At 34.9% G+C, this 13,126-nt stretch overlaps 1 protein-coding gene across 3 annotated transcripts in view; it reads right to left on the bottom strand.

Annotated features, from left to right (window-relative positions):
* Positions 1-11,842, bottom strand: part of LOC105231882 (segmentation protein cap'n'collar) — a 138,749-nt gene extending 126,907 nt beyond the window's left edge. For all 3 annotated transcript variants that reach the window (XM_049448238.1, XM_049448237.1, XM_049448239.1), the window contains exon 1: positions 10,928-11,842. The gene's annotated coding sequence lies outside the window, so the exon portion shown is untranslated. The remainder of the gene's footprint in view (positions 1-10,927) is intronic.
* Between the last annotated feature and the right edge of the window lie 1,284 nt (positions 11,843-13,126).

Here is a 13,126-nt window from a genome sequence, read left to right as displayed (position 1 = left end):
TTCAATAGCCTTTTTTCACAGCCTTTTTCACATTTTTGTTCAGTATTTTTTGGGATTTCTTCATGGAAGGAGTTACGCCTGAACAACGTTTACAAACCGTTCAACTTTATTGCAAAAATTTACGTTCTGTAAAGAATATGTTCAACATAATCGGCTTACTGAGCGTACTATTCGCAACACCATCACCAATCTTGAAACCCACCATTCATTATTGGATAATATTCGACCGAATAGACCACATGCAGCACGCAGCAGAGAAAATACTCGTATAGCAGCCGCAGCTGAGAGCATACACGAAAATCGTGGAGAGTCGCAGCAACTCGGACTGACGTATGGAACGACTTGACGCATTACGTCGATATCTTAAACTGAAAGCATACAAAATACAGCGTGTGCAAGAACTGAAGCCGATTGATCTTTCCAAATAACATTGGTCCGCTCTATGGACTCTTGAAAAGTTCCAAGAAGATCCGACGTTTTCGTGCCAAATTTTGTTCAGCGACGAGCCCATTTCTAGCTCAAGGAATATGTAAACATACAAAACTGCCACATTTGGTACGTAGGGCAACCTGAAGAGATTCGAGAGTTTTCATTTCATTTTGAAAAAACAATGGTTTGGTTTGGTTTGGTTGGTGGGGCGGTGGAGTTATCGGTCTATATTTCTTCAAAAATGATGGCAGTGAAAACGTAACCGACAATGACGACCATTAACAGACAATTTGATGCTCGTTATCTCGGCGACATTTGGTTTCAACAAGACAGCGCCACTTAACACACATCGCATCAATCAATGGATTTATTGAGAGAACACTTCGGTGAGCAGATAATTTTACGTTTTGGGCCGGTCGTGTGGTCACCAAGATCGTGTGTTATCATACCGTTAGACTTTTTTCTGTGGAGATATGTAAAGTCTAAAGTCTAAGTTGACAATACCGCTTCGATTGGGGACTTGGAACAAGACAGCACGCTTGTTATTCGTCAATTACCAGCGGAAATGCTCGAACGAGTCATAAAGATTGGACTGTAGGAATGGACCATTTGAGACGTAGGCGCGGCCAACATTTGAAACAGATAATCTTCAAAACATAAATGTTAAAGAATGTTCTTTCGAATGACAATGAATACACCTTATTCAATTTTCGGTTTCTGTGCTTTTCCTTTAAATAAGTAGGGAATCTTTACATAACCGAAAAATTTAACTGTGAGTCATACGACAACAGTATCAATAACAAGTAAGGAAGGGCTAAGTTCGGGTGTCACCGAACATTTTATACTCTCGCATGATAAAGTGATAATTGAGATTTCATTATCCGTCATTTACATATTTTTCTATTTTGGTTCCTAATGTATATATTGTACTATACAGAGAAGGCATCAGATAGAATTCAAAATAGCGTTATATTGGAAGAAGGCGTGTTTGTGAACCGATTTCCTCCATATTTCGTACATGTCATCAGAGTGTTAAAAAAGTATTACATACCGAATTTCATTGAAATCGGTCAAGTAGTTCCTGAGATACGGTTTTTGGTTCATAAGTGGGCGACGCCACGCCCACTTTCAATTTTTAAAAGAAGCCTGAGTGCAGCTTCCTTTTGCCATTCGGTAAAATTTAGTGTTTCTAAGGTTTTTTGTTAGTCGGTTAACGCTCTTTTAGTGACTTTCAACATAACCTTTGTATGGGAGGTGGGCGTGGTTATTATCCGATTTCTTCCATTTTTGAACTGTATATGGAAATGCCTGAAAGAAACAACCCTATAGAGTTTGGTTGACATAGCTATAGTAGTTTCCGAGATATATACAAAAAACTTAGTAGGGGGCGGGGCCACGCCCACTTTCCAAAAAAAATTACGTCCAAATATGCCCCTCCCTAATTCGATCCTTCGTGCCAAATTTCATTTTAATACCTTTATTTATGGCTTAGTTATGACACTTTATAGGATTTCGGTTTCCGCCATTTTGTGGGCGTGGCAGTGGGCCGATTTTGCCCATCTTCGAACTTAACCTTCCTATGGAGCCAAGAAATACGTGTACCAAGTTTTATCACGATATCTCAATTTTTACTCAAGTTACAGCTTGCACGGACGGACGGACGGACAGACGGACGGACGGACAGACAGACATCCGGATTTCAATTCTACTCGTCACCCTGATCACTTTGGTATATATAACCCTATATCTGACTCTTTTAGTTTTAGGACTTACAAACAACCGTTATGTGAACAAAACTATAATACTCTCTTTAGCAACTTTGTTGCGAGAGTATAAAAATTTAATCAAAATATACGCCAAACTAAAATTTTATTATACTGTACTAACAAGAAATCTGCTAATGCCACATTCATAAACCCACGTTTCGTCATCGGTAATGATACAATTAATGAATGTGAAGTCTTCAGCTACGTTGTCAAGCATCTCTTTTGGCACTTCAACTCCACATCGTTTTCGCAAAACATTCAGGTTGAGAGACAAAACGCTCTTAAATAATGAAGACGATTTTGATCCGCTTCGTACGGTATGGTACATACACACGTATAGATATTTATATACATATAGTATGTGTGTATAATACTATATATTGTTAGGAATCCGAAACTTTAAAATTTTCATACAGACAAAAATGAATATTTATATAAAAATAAAAGTTGAAATAAAGCCAATTTAAATAAATTCAAAAGTCAAAGCACATGGAGGGCTGAACGGCTACCTATGTATATGAAATACTTGTCAATCCAGTTTTATAATAAGTTATGTACATATGTGCAGGTTGATATAGCAATACATATTTATCGTATATTTATTAGTGTAAATATTTGCGACTAATTTACAAATGAATTGATTTGTCATCAACCTGCTTGTACTGAAAGATACACGTGAGTTTCTTTCACACTGATTTGATTTTTGCTTCCGACACATTTTTATTACATGATGCTTTGAAATTAATGTGCTAAAGAAATTAATTGTGTAAGGCATGTACATTAGAGTGGGTTGATTCGAAGACGAGACATGCCTGGTTCCAGACGACCTTGGACCTCTTCACCTGATGAAAATATTGAAAAAGTTAAGGATATGAAATGCGTTCTGGCTCAACTATTCCCGATAATGCTTTTTTTTAAGAGTAAACAGATCTCTTTGAACATGTCTGATCGTGCGAATTCTTATCCCATTCATGGAGAGCATTTTAACTGCCGATGGGACATGGGTTTCATGATATTCTTGGTTTGATGCATCATAAATTTGTTCCGGAGGGACAGACGGTCAATAAGGAGTTTCATTTGGTCGTATTGAGGCGTTTGCGTGAGAAGAATAATTCATGGATTTTACCCTGTTCAGGGTATAAAACTATTCATACATATGTATGAACATAATAGTTATATTTAGTATTTTAGATATGGAAAATTATAGCTCAACATTACATTTTTCTAGGGAAATCACTCAATCTCAAGTGTTTATTCGTATAAGTATCTGTGAACATAGGTACGCACGTAAATATACATACCATACGTATAAGAAAAGACAAGGTCTGGGTGTTAAGGAACATTTCATACTCTTGCACATTGTAAGTATCCAAATCAGCTAAATACCTTAACATCTTAACAATATTAAAAAGTGTAGCGAAAGCGTTCAACTTCATTTTTCGATGAAATCGTACATGGCTTACAATCAATATACAATATCATACTTATTTTGAAGGTCATAGGCTTTATTACGATATTTTAACTCCCGTCAGCGAAAATTATACAAAAACATCCTCAAATGCGATATAACACACACAAATTTAACCGAAGAGGCAAAATTTAATATTTGAGTTGATGTGAAAAACGCCATTTTTTGAAGATTATCTCTTTGAAATGTGGGTCTCTGCTACGTCTCGGATGGTCCATCCGTTGAGTCCAATTGTCTATGACTCATTCGAGCATTTTGACTGGTAACTGGCGAATGACACGCGTGATATTTTACTCCAAGCCCGGAATCGAAGCGCGATTGTCCGCATAGACAGGGACATTACATATCCCCACAAGAATAAGTCTAACGGTGTGATATCACACGGTCTTGGTGGCCAATCGAATCAATTTCAGTCACCAAATAGTCGCTTATTATGCCGCGATAACAGTCGCTATTGACGGTTACGCTATTTTTAAAGAAATATGGGCCGATGATTCCATCGTCCCACAAACTCCACCAGACCGTTGTTTTTTCTGGATAAAATGTTAACACTTGCATCACTTCAGGTGGCTCTTCATCCCAAATTCGGCAACTTTGCTTGTTTACATATCCATTGAGCCAGAAATGGGCCTCATTGGCTCGAAAACGTTGCGTCTTCTTGGAACTTTTCAAGAGCCGATAGAGCGAAGCGATGTAAGATGTATTTGCTTTGCTTGAATGCTGGGTCGTAAGAGTGATGGTGTTGCCAAGAGTACACTCAGTTTCCCGATTATGTTAACCATAAGTGGAGCGAAGCGCACCAAATACATTCTTTACAGCACGTGAATTTTCGTAATTTGTAAACGTTGTTCAGGCATAAGTCTTTCCATGATGAAACGCCAAACAATACTGTACAAAAATATCATGACCGCTTGACAAGACTCACGCCTGATCTGTCTAAAAAAGGATATTGAAAAAAGTAGCTCTACTTGGATCACCCCGTTATTTCCGCGAGCTGCTTGAGAGCGAGAAAAGTAAAGGTCAGTCGTATATCTCCAGTGCTGCCAATCAGATAGTTCATACCATATACATACCATTGTTTTGGAAAGGTGACATCTTAAGCTTCATTTAACCAAAAAAAAAAAATTTAATTCGGGGGAGTTGAAAAAAACTTACAGCTATTCAAAAATGAGTGAAAATAATGAAGAAATTCGCCATATTTTTTAAATTTTTGTATAAAAATGGGAAGAATACCACGCAAGTCACCAGTGAAATTTGTGAAGTTTACGGAGACGATGTATGTATCAGTTCGTGTAATACAACAATGGTTGGCTCGCTATCGTTCTGGAAATTTTGTAAATTTCGATTTACACTGATGAAAGTTTTACACTGATGGTCGACCAAAATGGTACATATTTGTTTATTAATTTATTATTATAAATAAAAAAAATAAGTTGCAGTTTGATTAAAAATACGAAAAGACTTTTTCGACTACCCAATATACACACTTATTCATACATAACTTTCAACAGTCTTGAAGATATTCAAGGTGCACATGGTAACAGAGAATATAGGGAAAGCCGGGACTTAGCTATATTCATATTGAAGCTTTGAGAGGTTTATATGTACATATGTATGTATGTTGTTTAGGTGATTTGCATCTTCTTTCTAGCAGAATAATATTTATTTAAATGAATATGTACGTAAGCAAGTACATACATACATATACTGAAAAGCAGATAAATGCTGACAATTATCATATATTATAATACTTTAGCGTTGGAGTGCACAAATAAGAAACGTCAATAGAGAGACAGTGCAAAAATAAATAAAGTGACATACCGAGATCAAAACTCAAACAATACAGACAATATTTTTCCTACTTATAAATAAACAAATTGGTCGTTGAAAGATAAGTTCAGAATACCTTCTTGCGACTTTTCAGTTGGTACTGCATATTTTTATATCCTGTATAGGGTATATTAAGTTTGGCACTAAGTTTGCAACACCCAGAAGGAAATGTTGAAGATCCTATAAAATATACATACATACATACATATGTATGCATAAGTGATCAGCATGATAAGCTGAGTCGACTGTCCGTCTGTCTGTATATAAGTATGTACATGAACCAGCTGTCATACCAATTGCACGATCGGAATCAAGTGCTTGTTTCGAAAACTTTTTCACGAGATATCTTATTGAAATTTGTCACGGATTATTGTTTAAAGCAATAGGGTAATCTCCCAAAAAATTGTTCAGATCGGACAACTATAGCATATAGCTGCCATACAAATCGATTAATCGGATTCAAGTGCTTGTAAGAGATATTTTGTATTTAGTGTTGAGTTGTTTAGTCGAAGAGACCGAAACCCATGTCGTCGTCTTCCTCAGACTCCGACTCCTCCTTTTTGGCTTCTTCCGTCTTTTCGGCAGCAGTGCCAGCACCAAACTTGCTGGGGTCCTTGTTGAACTTCTTGATGGTAGCAGCTTCCTTGAAGTCCACTTCGATGTATTATAACGTCGGTGCTACAGGAGCTAAAGTTTTTCTTGCTCTCTGTGGAAGTTCAGTTATAATTATAATGTATTATGTGTATATTTTTGTGGTGCGCTAGTTAGCTAAAGTTAAATAAGTAGGTCTATATATTTATACCAATAATATTTTATTCGAATAGAAGAAAAACGTTTTTCCAGGAGGGATTTTTTGTAATTTTCCGAATTCAACTAAACGGTGTACTCAATTGCTCACATACACATGCATAAGTAGCCAAAAAAAAAATTCAAAGTGATTACCGGCTAGCGATAATGATAGAGAGCAAAATGTTTTCATGCAAAAATGGCGATTTATTTATTTGCACGTTGTTAACTTTTAGAAAAATATAAATCAATATGTATACACATATGTATATGTATATGTTATTCTCAAGCTAGACTGCCAACGAGATAAGCAAAACAAAACTAAAATGCATACAAAATATTAAAGAGAATATTGATGACTAACCGCGAATATACCCTGTAGGAAATTTATTCATTACTTCAGTTGCACAATTTTTCATATAGAAAATTATATAAATTATGAGATTCAAAATGAAAGGCATTTGGAAAAATTTAAATTAAGTAACCCATTTAGAATATTTATTAATAAACCATAACTGATCGCTCGGATCAGTTGAGTAAGTCAAGACTCACGTCGGCAACCAACTCGAGTTGAGTGAAAATTGGAAGATCTCATCAAGTACTCTGCATGTAGCAGGATATATATGTACACTGCGAAAATATATATGTACACTGGAATATATTTGAATTTAAATGGGATTGAAACTACTTAAGGAAATACAGTGCACCTTTTACAGCATTTTAAATGTAATTTGAAAGCGAGAATATGCATAAACATAACACGATAATATTCATACAGCTGTTATATTATATATATATATAAGAACATTTCAATTTGGGTATTGGATAATTGAAATCAGAACGATTACTTGGAAATCAGCATTGTTGCATTAATGTCAAAGCAATTCATTGCAAATAGCAACAGCAAATCTGGATTAGTCAATATTGATTTATGTGCCGGTTAATCTGTTAGAAACACTCAACAGAGGGCCAACAAAAACGAGTTCTAAGTTGATAATTATTTATCTACACATGCATTGTTAAGGCAAGTACTCCATGCGAACCTTTCTTCTACACAGTTAACCGCTATAGTTCTAGCGTATACTCATATCGTAGCTGTTGTTGTTGTAGTTTTTATAATAGAATTGTAACTCCGTATAATTGAGGATAACGAAAAATATCTCTAAAGCATTTGACTAAAAACTTTCCGTTGATTAAGAGAGTCTTATCGTTAGTTTGAAATTAAAAGAAACAAGTAAGGAAGGGCTAAGTTCGGGTGTCACCGAACATTTTATACTCTCGCATGATAAAGTGATAATCGAGATTTCATTATCCGGGAGATTTACCGATATTTTCGGTGAAAAATTAGGTTAGGTTAGGTTAGGCACTGAGTTCTTCGTGTTCGATATCAGGGACCTTGAAAAGTTATAGTCCGATCACGACAATTTTTCCACAAGGGATACCTCTGCTCAAATGCAGTATTTGTATAAAGTTTCATTCCGCTATCATCATTGGTTCCTAATGTATATATTATACAGAGAAGGCATCAGATGGAATTCAAAATAGCGTTATATTGGAAGAAGGCGTCGTTGTGAACCGATTTCACCCATATTTCGTACATGGCATAAGAAAATATTATATGCCGAATTTTATTGAAATCGGTCGAGTAGTTCCTGAGATATGGTTTTTGGTCCATAAGTGGGCGACGCCACGCCCATTTTCAATTTTTAAAAAAAGCCTGGGTGCAGCTTCCTTCTGCTATTTCTTTCGTAAAATTTAGTGTTTCTGACGTTTTTTGTTAGTCGGTTAACGCACTTTTAGTGATTTTCAACATAACCTTTGTATGGGAGGTGGGCGTGGTTATTATCCGATTTCTTCCATTTTTGAACTGTATATGGAAATGCCTGAAGGAAACGACTCTATAGAGTTTGGTTGACATAGCTATAGTAGTTTCCGAGATGTGTACAAAAAACTTAGTAGGGGGCGGGGCCACGCCCACTTTTCCAAAAAAATTACGTCCGAATATGCCCCTCCTTAATGCGATCCTTTGTGCCAAATTTCACTTTAATATCTTTATTTATGGCTTAGTTATGACACTTTATAGGATTTCGGTTTCCGCCATTTTGTGGGCGTGGCAGTGGGCCGATTTTGCCCATCTTCGAACTTAACCTTCTTATGAAGCCAAGAAATACGTGTACCAAGTTTCATCATGATATCTCAATTTTTACTCAAGTTACAGCTTGCACGGACGGACAGACGGACGGACAGACAGACAACCGGATTTCAACTTTACTCGTCACCCTGATCACTTTGGTATATATAACCCTATATCTGACTCTTTTAGTTTTAGGACTTACAAACAACCGTTATGTGAACAAAACTATAATACTCTCCTTAGCAACTTTGTTGCGAGAGTATAAAAAGAAAATAGAGCAACAAAACCTATTTTATTAAGTCTATGACTGAATGATATCATAGCTAAGAACAAAAAAAAATTTCTCATAGAATTTTGCATGGATTATTTTCTTATATTCTCTATAATCTCGGAACAAATTGTACAGATCGGACTACTATAGCATACAGCTGCCGCACAAAATGTCTGATAAAAGTCAAGTTCTTGTTGGGAAATTTTTTTACTTGTGAAGGGTTTGTTTTTTTTTTTTTGCTTTTTTTTAACTACGTATAAGAGATATGATAATTTCTCTACGTTACTTTTATGGTTTGCGTTTGATAGCAGAAATAAATTAATTCGTGACGTCATTAATGAAAGGAGGGAAAGGATTTGTTTACAATTACAACGAAGTTATCATTATCATTATCACGAACACCAGAATTTCAAAAGTCAACTATATGTATATATAGTGAGGTCCACATATTTGGATCAAAAGGTGGCAAACTTTAAGGAAATTATTACTACAAAATTGTATCCCGTTATATTAATTACTTTTTGGTTTGTGTACTGGAAAGTGAAAGAATCAAATGAAATTGTAAATTGATTTATATGAGAAGTAGGCGTGGTTGTAGTCCGATTTCGCCGATTTTCACACTGTGTCATAGAAACATGAGAAAAATTTCAGAAATCAGAAAAATTAAGAAAGTACTAAATTTTAACGAAATCGGTCTGTCGGGTCCCAAGATATGGTATTTTACTAAAAGGTGTGCGGTACCACGCCCATCGTCAACTTTTCACACCGACTCTCATAAAGCCCTCTTACACCATCTCGAAGGTAAAATTTAATGTCTCTGGCGTAATTAATTATTGATTTATTGCGCTTTTAATAGTTTTGAACAGCACCGTTATATAGGCAGTGTGTGGTGTTATCTTCCGATTTCACCCATTTTTACACTGTCAATAGGAGATCTTATAATATTCGAGCTTAACAAATTTGATTGTTGTAGCTATCGTGGTTTGGGAGATATGTACGTTAAACATATTAGAAGAAAAGGGAAGAGTTTTAAAATTTTTTTAATCACAGTGTCCCTTGCTACTGCGATTCCCTGTGCCAAATTACAGTTTTATATCTTAATTAAATCTTTAGTTGAGGCACTTTATAAGTTTTCGGTTAAGGCTATTTGTGGGCGTGGCAGTGGTCCGATTGCGCCCATCTACGAACTCGAATTTTTTTTTCACTAAGGAACCCACCTACCAAGTTTCAGCGAGATATCTCAATTTTTACTCAAGTTACAGCTTGCACGGACGGACGGACAGACAGACAGTCACCCGGATCTCAACTTTTCTCGTTATCCTGATCATTTATATATATACATATATTGTATATAACGCTATACTATTTATTTTGATTAGTTTTAGGTGATACGTATAACTTTTAGGTGAATAGCAGATTTAATTGAAATTAAACACTGAAATTTGAATAGACGAAGTGAAAAATATGAGAAAATTAAGTTAAACATTGTGAAATACATTGTGGTATTTATACAAACACGAATATTTTAAAAAATATAGGTGTTAGCACCATTATTTTTACATATTCCTGCTCTGGACAATCTCCCCTATAAGCACATACCCAATATACCGAAATTCGTTTTCAGCTCCCGACCGCCAAAGTAATCGGAATCGTGCCATGCTTTTGTTTTCACATTAAATATTTATTCCTTAAATTATTACATATAGCTGAATATATTGTACAAATGTATTTATGTACATATGTATAACATACTTCACTTTTAATTACGTGAAGCTACATAGTTTTTTTTTTACTTTTTTACAACTCTTATTTTTTATTCTTAACAGACAATGATTTTTAATTTCCTATGCTCAACATCATCATGCTCTACGTTATCAAAACGCTCGTCCAACAGTTTGGAGAGCATTAACACACACTCAGACGCACTTATACACATATGTATGTATGTTTGTTGATTATTATATACATATGCTATTTTATATACTATTTATACTAAATAAAAATACACTTGACTATTATCGCACACTTTCCTATGAAATCGCACAGGACACAATTTGCTGTGCGCCTGGTCAACGGCCAGTATGCTTGCTGCTCACCAAATTATTATCTGTTTGCATATAAATATACATACGTGTACATAAATAGATAGCGTAGTATGCAGATAATATTATAATTATTTATTTACACATATGTAAACTTCAAAGAGCGCTCTAGATTAATTAACGATAGCTTTTGCACTTCACCTTCAAATAAAACGTTGTGGCCACTAAGGTACAAATACCTGTTGCACAAACACACTAGCGGTTAATGAAACAACCGGTTTATAGTTGTATATTAGTGGTTGGGGTTTTTGAATAACTGATTAACGTAAAACTTGGTGATAATCACTGTTTGCGCTTTTATTTTTGAAAAATTTTGTATTTTCTTTTTTAATTATTTTGAAATTTCTTGGAATTTCTCAATTTTCTCACTTATTTGAGTCACTTTTTTGGTTGAAATCGTAAGTATATATTTTACGTTTTTCGCTTTTTTATTTGCTAATGTCGGCTATAAAACACTTTAGTACTTTAGGCACAATTAACTTGTTTTTCATACAACGCCATAAAAATATTGGCAATATTGCTTTTTATTTTCAAAATTGCGTAAATCTTCAAATATGCGCTTAGTAAAAATTAAATTTTAGTTTTAGCACTGAAATCTCTATTTCCTGCACACTTTGTACTAGTCAACAGCAATTTTTTTTCAAATCTTGTATTTGTTTGAAATTTTGTAAGCGTTTTCACTTATTGAGCACTGTCGATGTCACCACAATTGAATGCCAGTAGCCGGAATAATTATAAATAATTATTAACGGGCACTAATTAATTGTGAGCTCTGCGATAACGCAGACGTCAGTATGTTTGTGGGTACGCTAGCACTTTCGGCACGTTCGGTTTATCTAATAGATTTGCGTTCTTTTCAAGGTATTTGGTTATATTTACGATACACAAGTGCTTTCCTATAAACGTCACAGAAAAAACCGCCAATGTCGAGAGTAAACACACACGAATTAGAATAAAACGAAACGTAAATGAAATTCACACTGGAGCGCCAGAAATTAGAAAAAATCACATACAACTCGTTGCTATATGTTTTTGGTTCTGTTTGCGCCTTTGCCAGCGCCGCGCATATCGAGTCACACTCGAGCGTTATTATTTTTCCACGAAATTTGCTCTGTCTAATCATTAATTTACTCACAATTACCATTCAAGAAATATAGGCAGGCATTGAGAAAGCTTTTGAGAGAGCGGCGAAAACTTCACCTCTGTCGAAAACTATAAATTTTATTTGTGTAGTTAATTTTTTACTTACTATTGCATACATACTGCGCGCTAAGAGAGCGCCATTGCACACTATCTTTATAGATCTAGCTTTCAGGTTTACTAAGCGCCCCGCTACCCCGCCGGTTGCTTTACCCATTGCCTGACAATATAACGTCATTATTGATAAAAATATCACTACTCGCTCAGTTTGAAGCGTTTAGCTAGCTAGAGAGAAATAAAGAGAGAAAATATTTATTTTAGCTCACTGTTCAGTGCAAATTAAGTACATTTATATAGCATGTTTGTCTACATATGTATTGGTATGTAAATATTTACTTTTGAGTGACTTGTTCATATACTCATTTTATATATCAAATTGTTATTGCTTTTATTTGTTTACTCGCTCGCAGAGAGACAAATATGTCAATAATATTAGCAGTATTAATAATATTAGTTCTATTATGGCCGAGTTGACTTCACTGAACAGCGAAGAGTGTGAGGGTTTGCTGAAATGGACTACATGTACATACAAGTATATACACATACATACTTAGTATTACATAAAATGGAAATAAATGCTATTACAGTCGGCTTTGTATAGTAGCTTTCAAACAGGTGGTAAGGTTAATGTAAGTAAAGAACTTGGTAACTACTGAATTTTGTACTTAACCTTATCTGAATTTAACAGCCATAAGTATGTATGTATGTATATACATATGTATTTACTTACATATATTTATATGTACCTGTGGCACATTTTTTAATGTAGTTTATAAAGTAGTTATTTACTCAGGGCATAAATAGATAATTATATATTAAGTTGTTTAAGGTGTAATTTTCTCGAATTATCTATGAGGGTGTTCCTCTGCAGTAAACACAATTATTGATTACTCTTTATATGGCAACTTAGCAGGAATTCGGCATAATAAACATTCATAAAATAGAAAAGGAGACCGAAAACGATTTTCCAGGTACAAAAGATAACAATTATTGCATAATTTTTCACTAAAACAAGTAGGAAAGGCATAAGTTCGTTAGTTCCTAAAGCATAAGTTCCTTAGTAAGGCTGTATGCAATTTTCATAGATTTTTTAATACATATGTATGTACATATCGTCACCTGAAATGCAAATTAACGTAA

Source organism: Bactrocera dorsalis, chromosome 2, assembly GCF_023373825.1.
Source record: "Bactrocera dorsalis isolate Fly_Bdor chromosome 2, ASM2337382v1, whole genome shotgun sequence".
Classification (NCBI taxonomy): Eukaryota; Metazoa; Arthropoda; class Insecta; order Diptera; family Tephritidae; genus Bactrocera; species Bactrocera dorsalis.
Note: the sequence above shows the minus strand (reverse complement) of the source record. Positions and strands in the feature narration are given on the sequence as shown.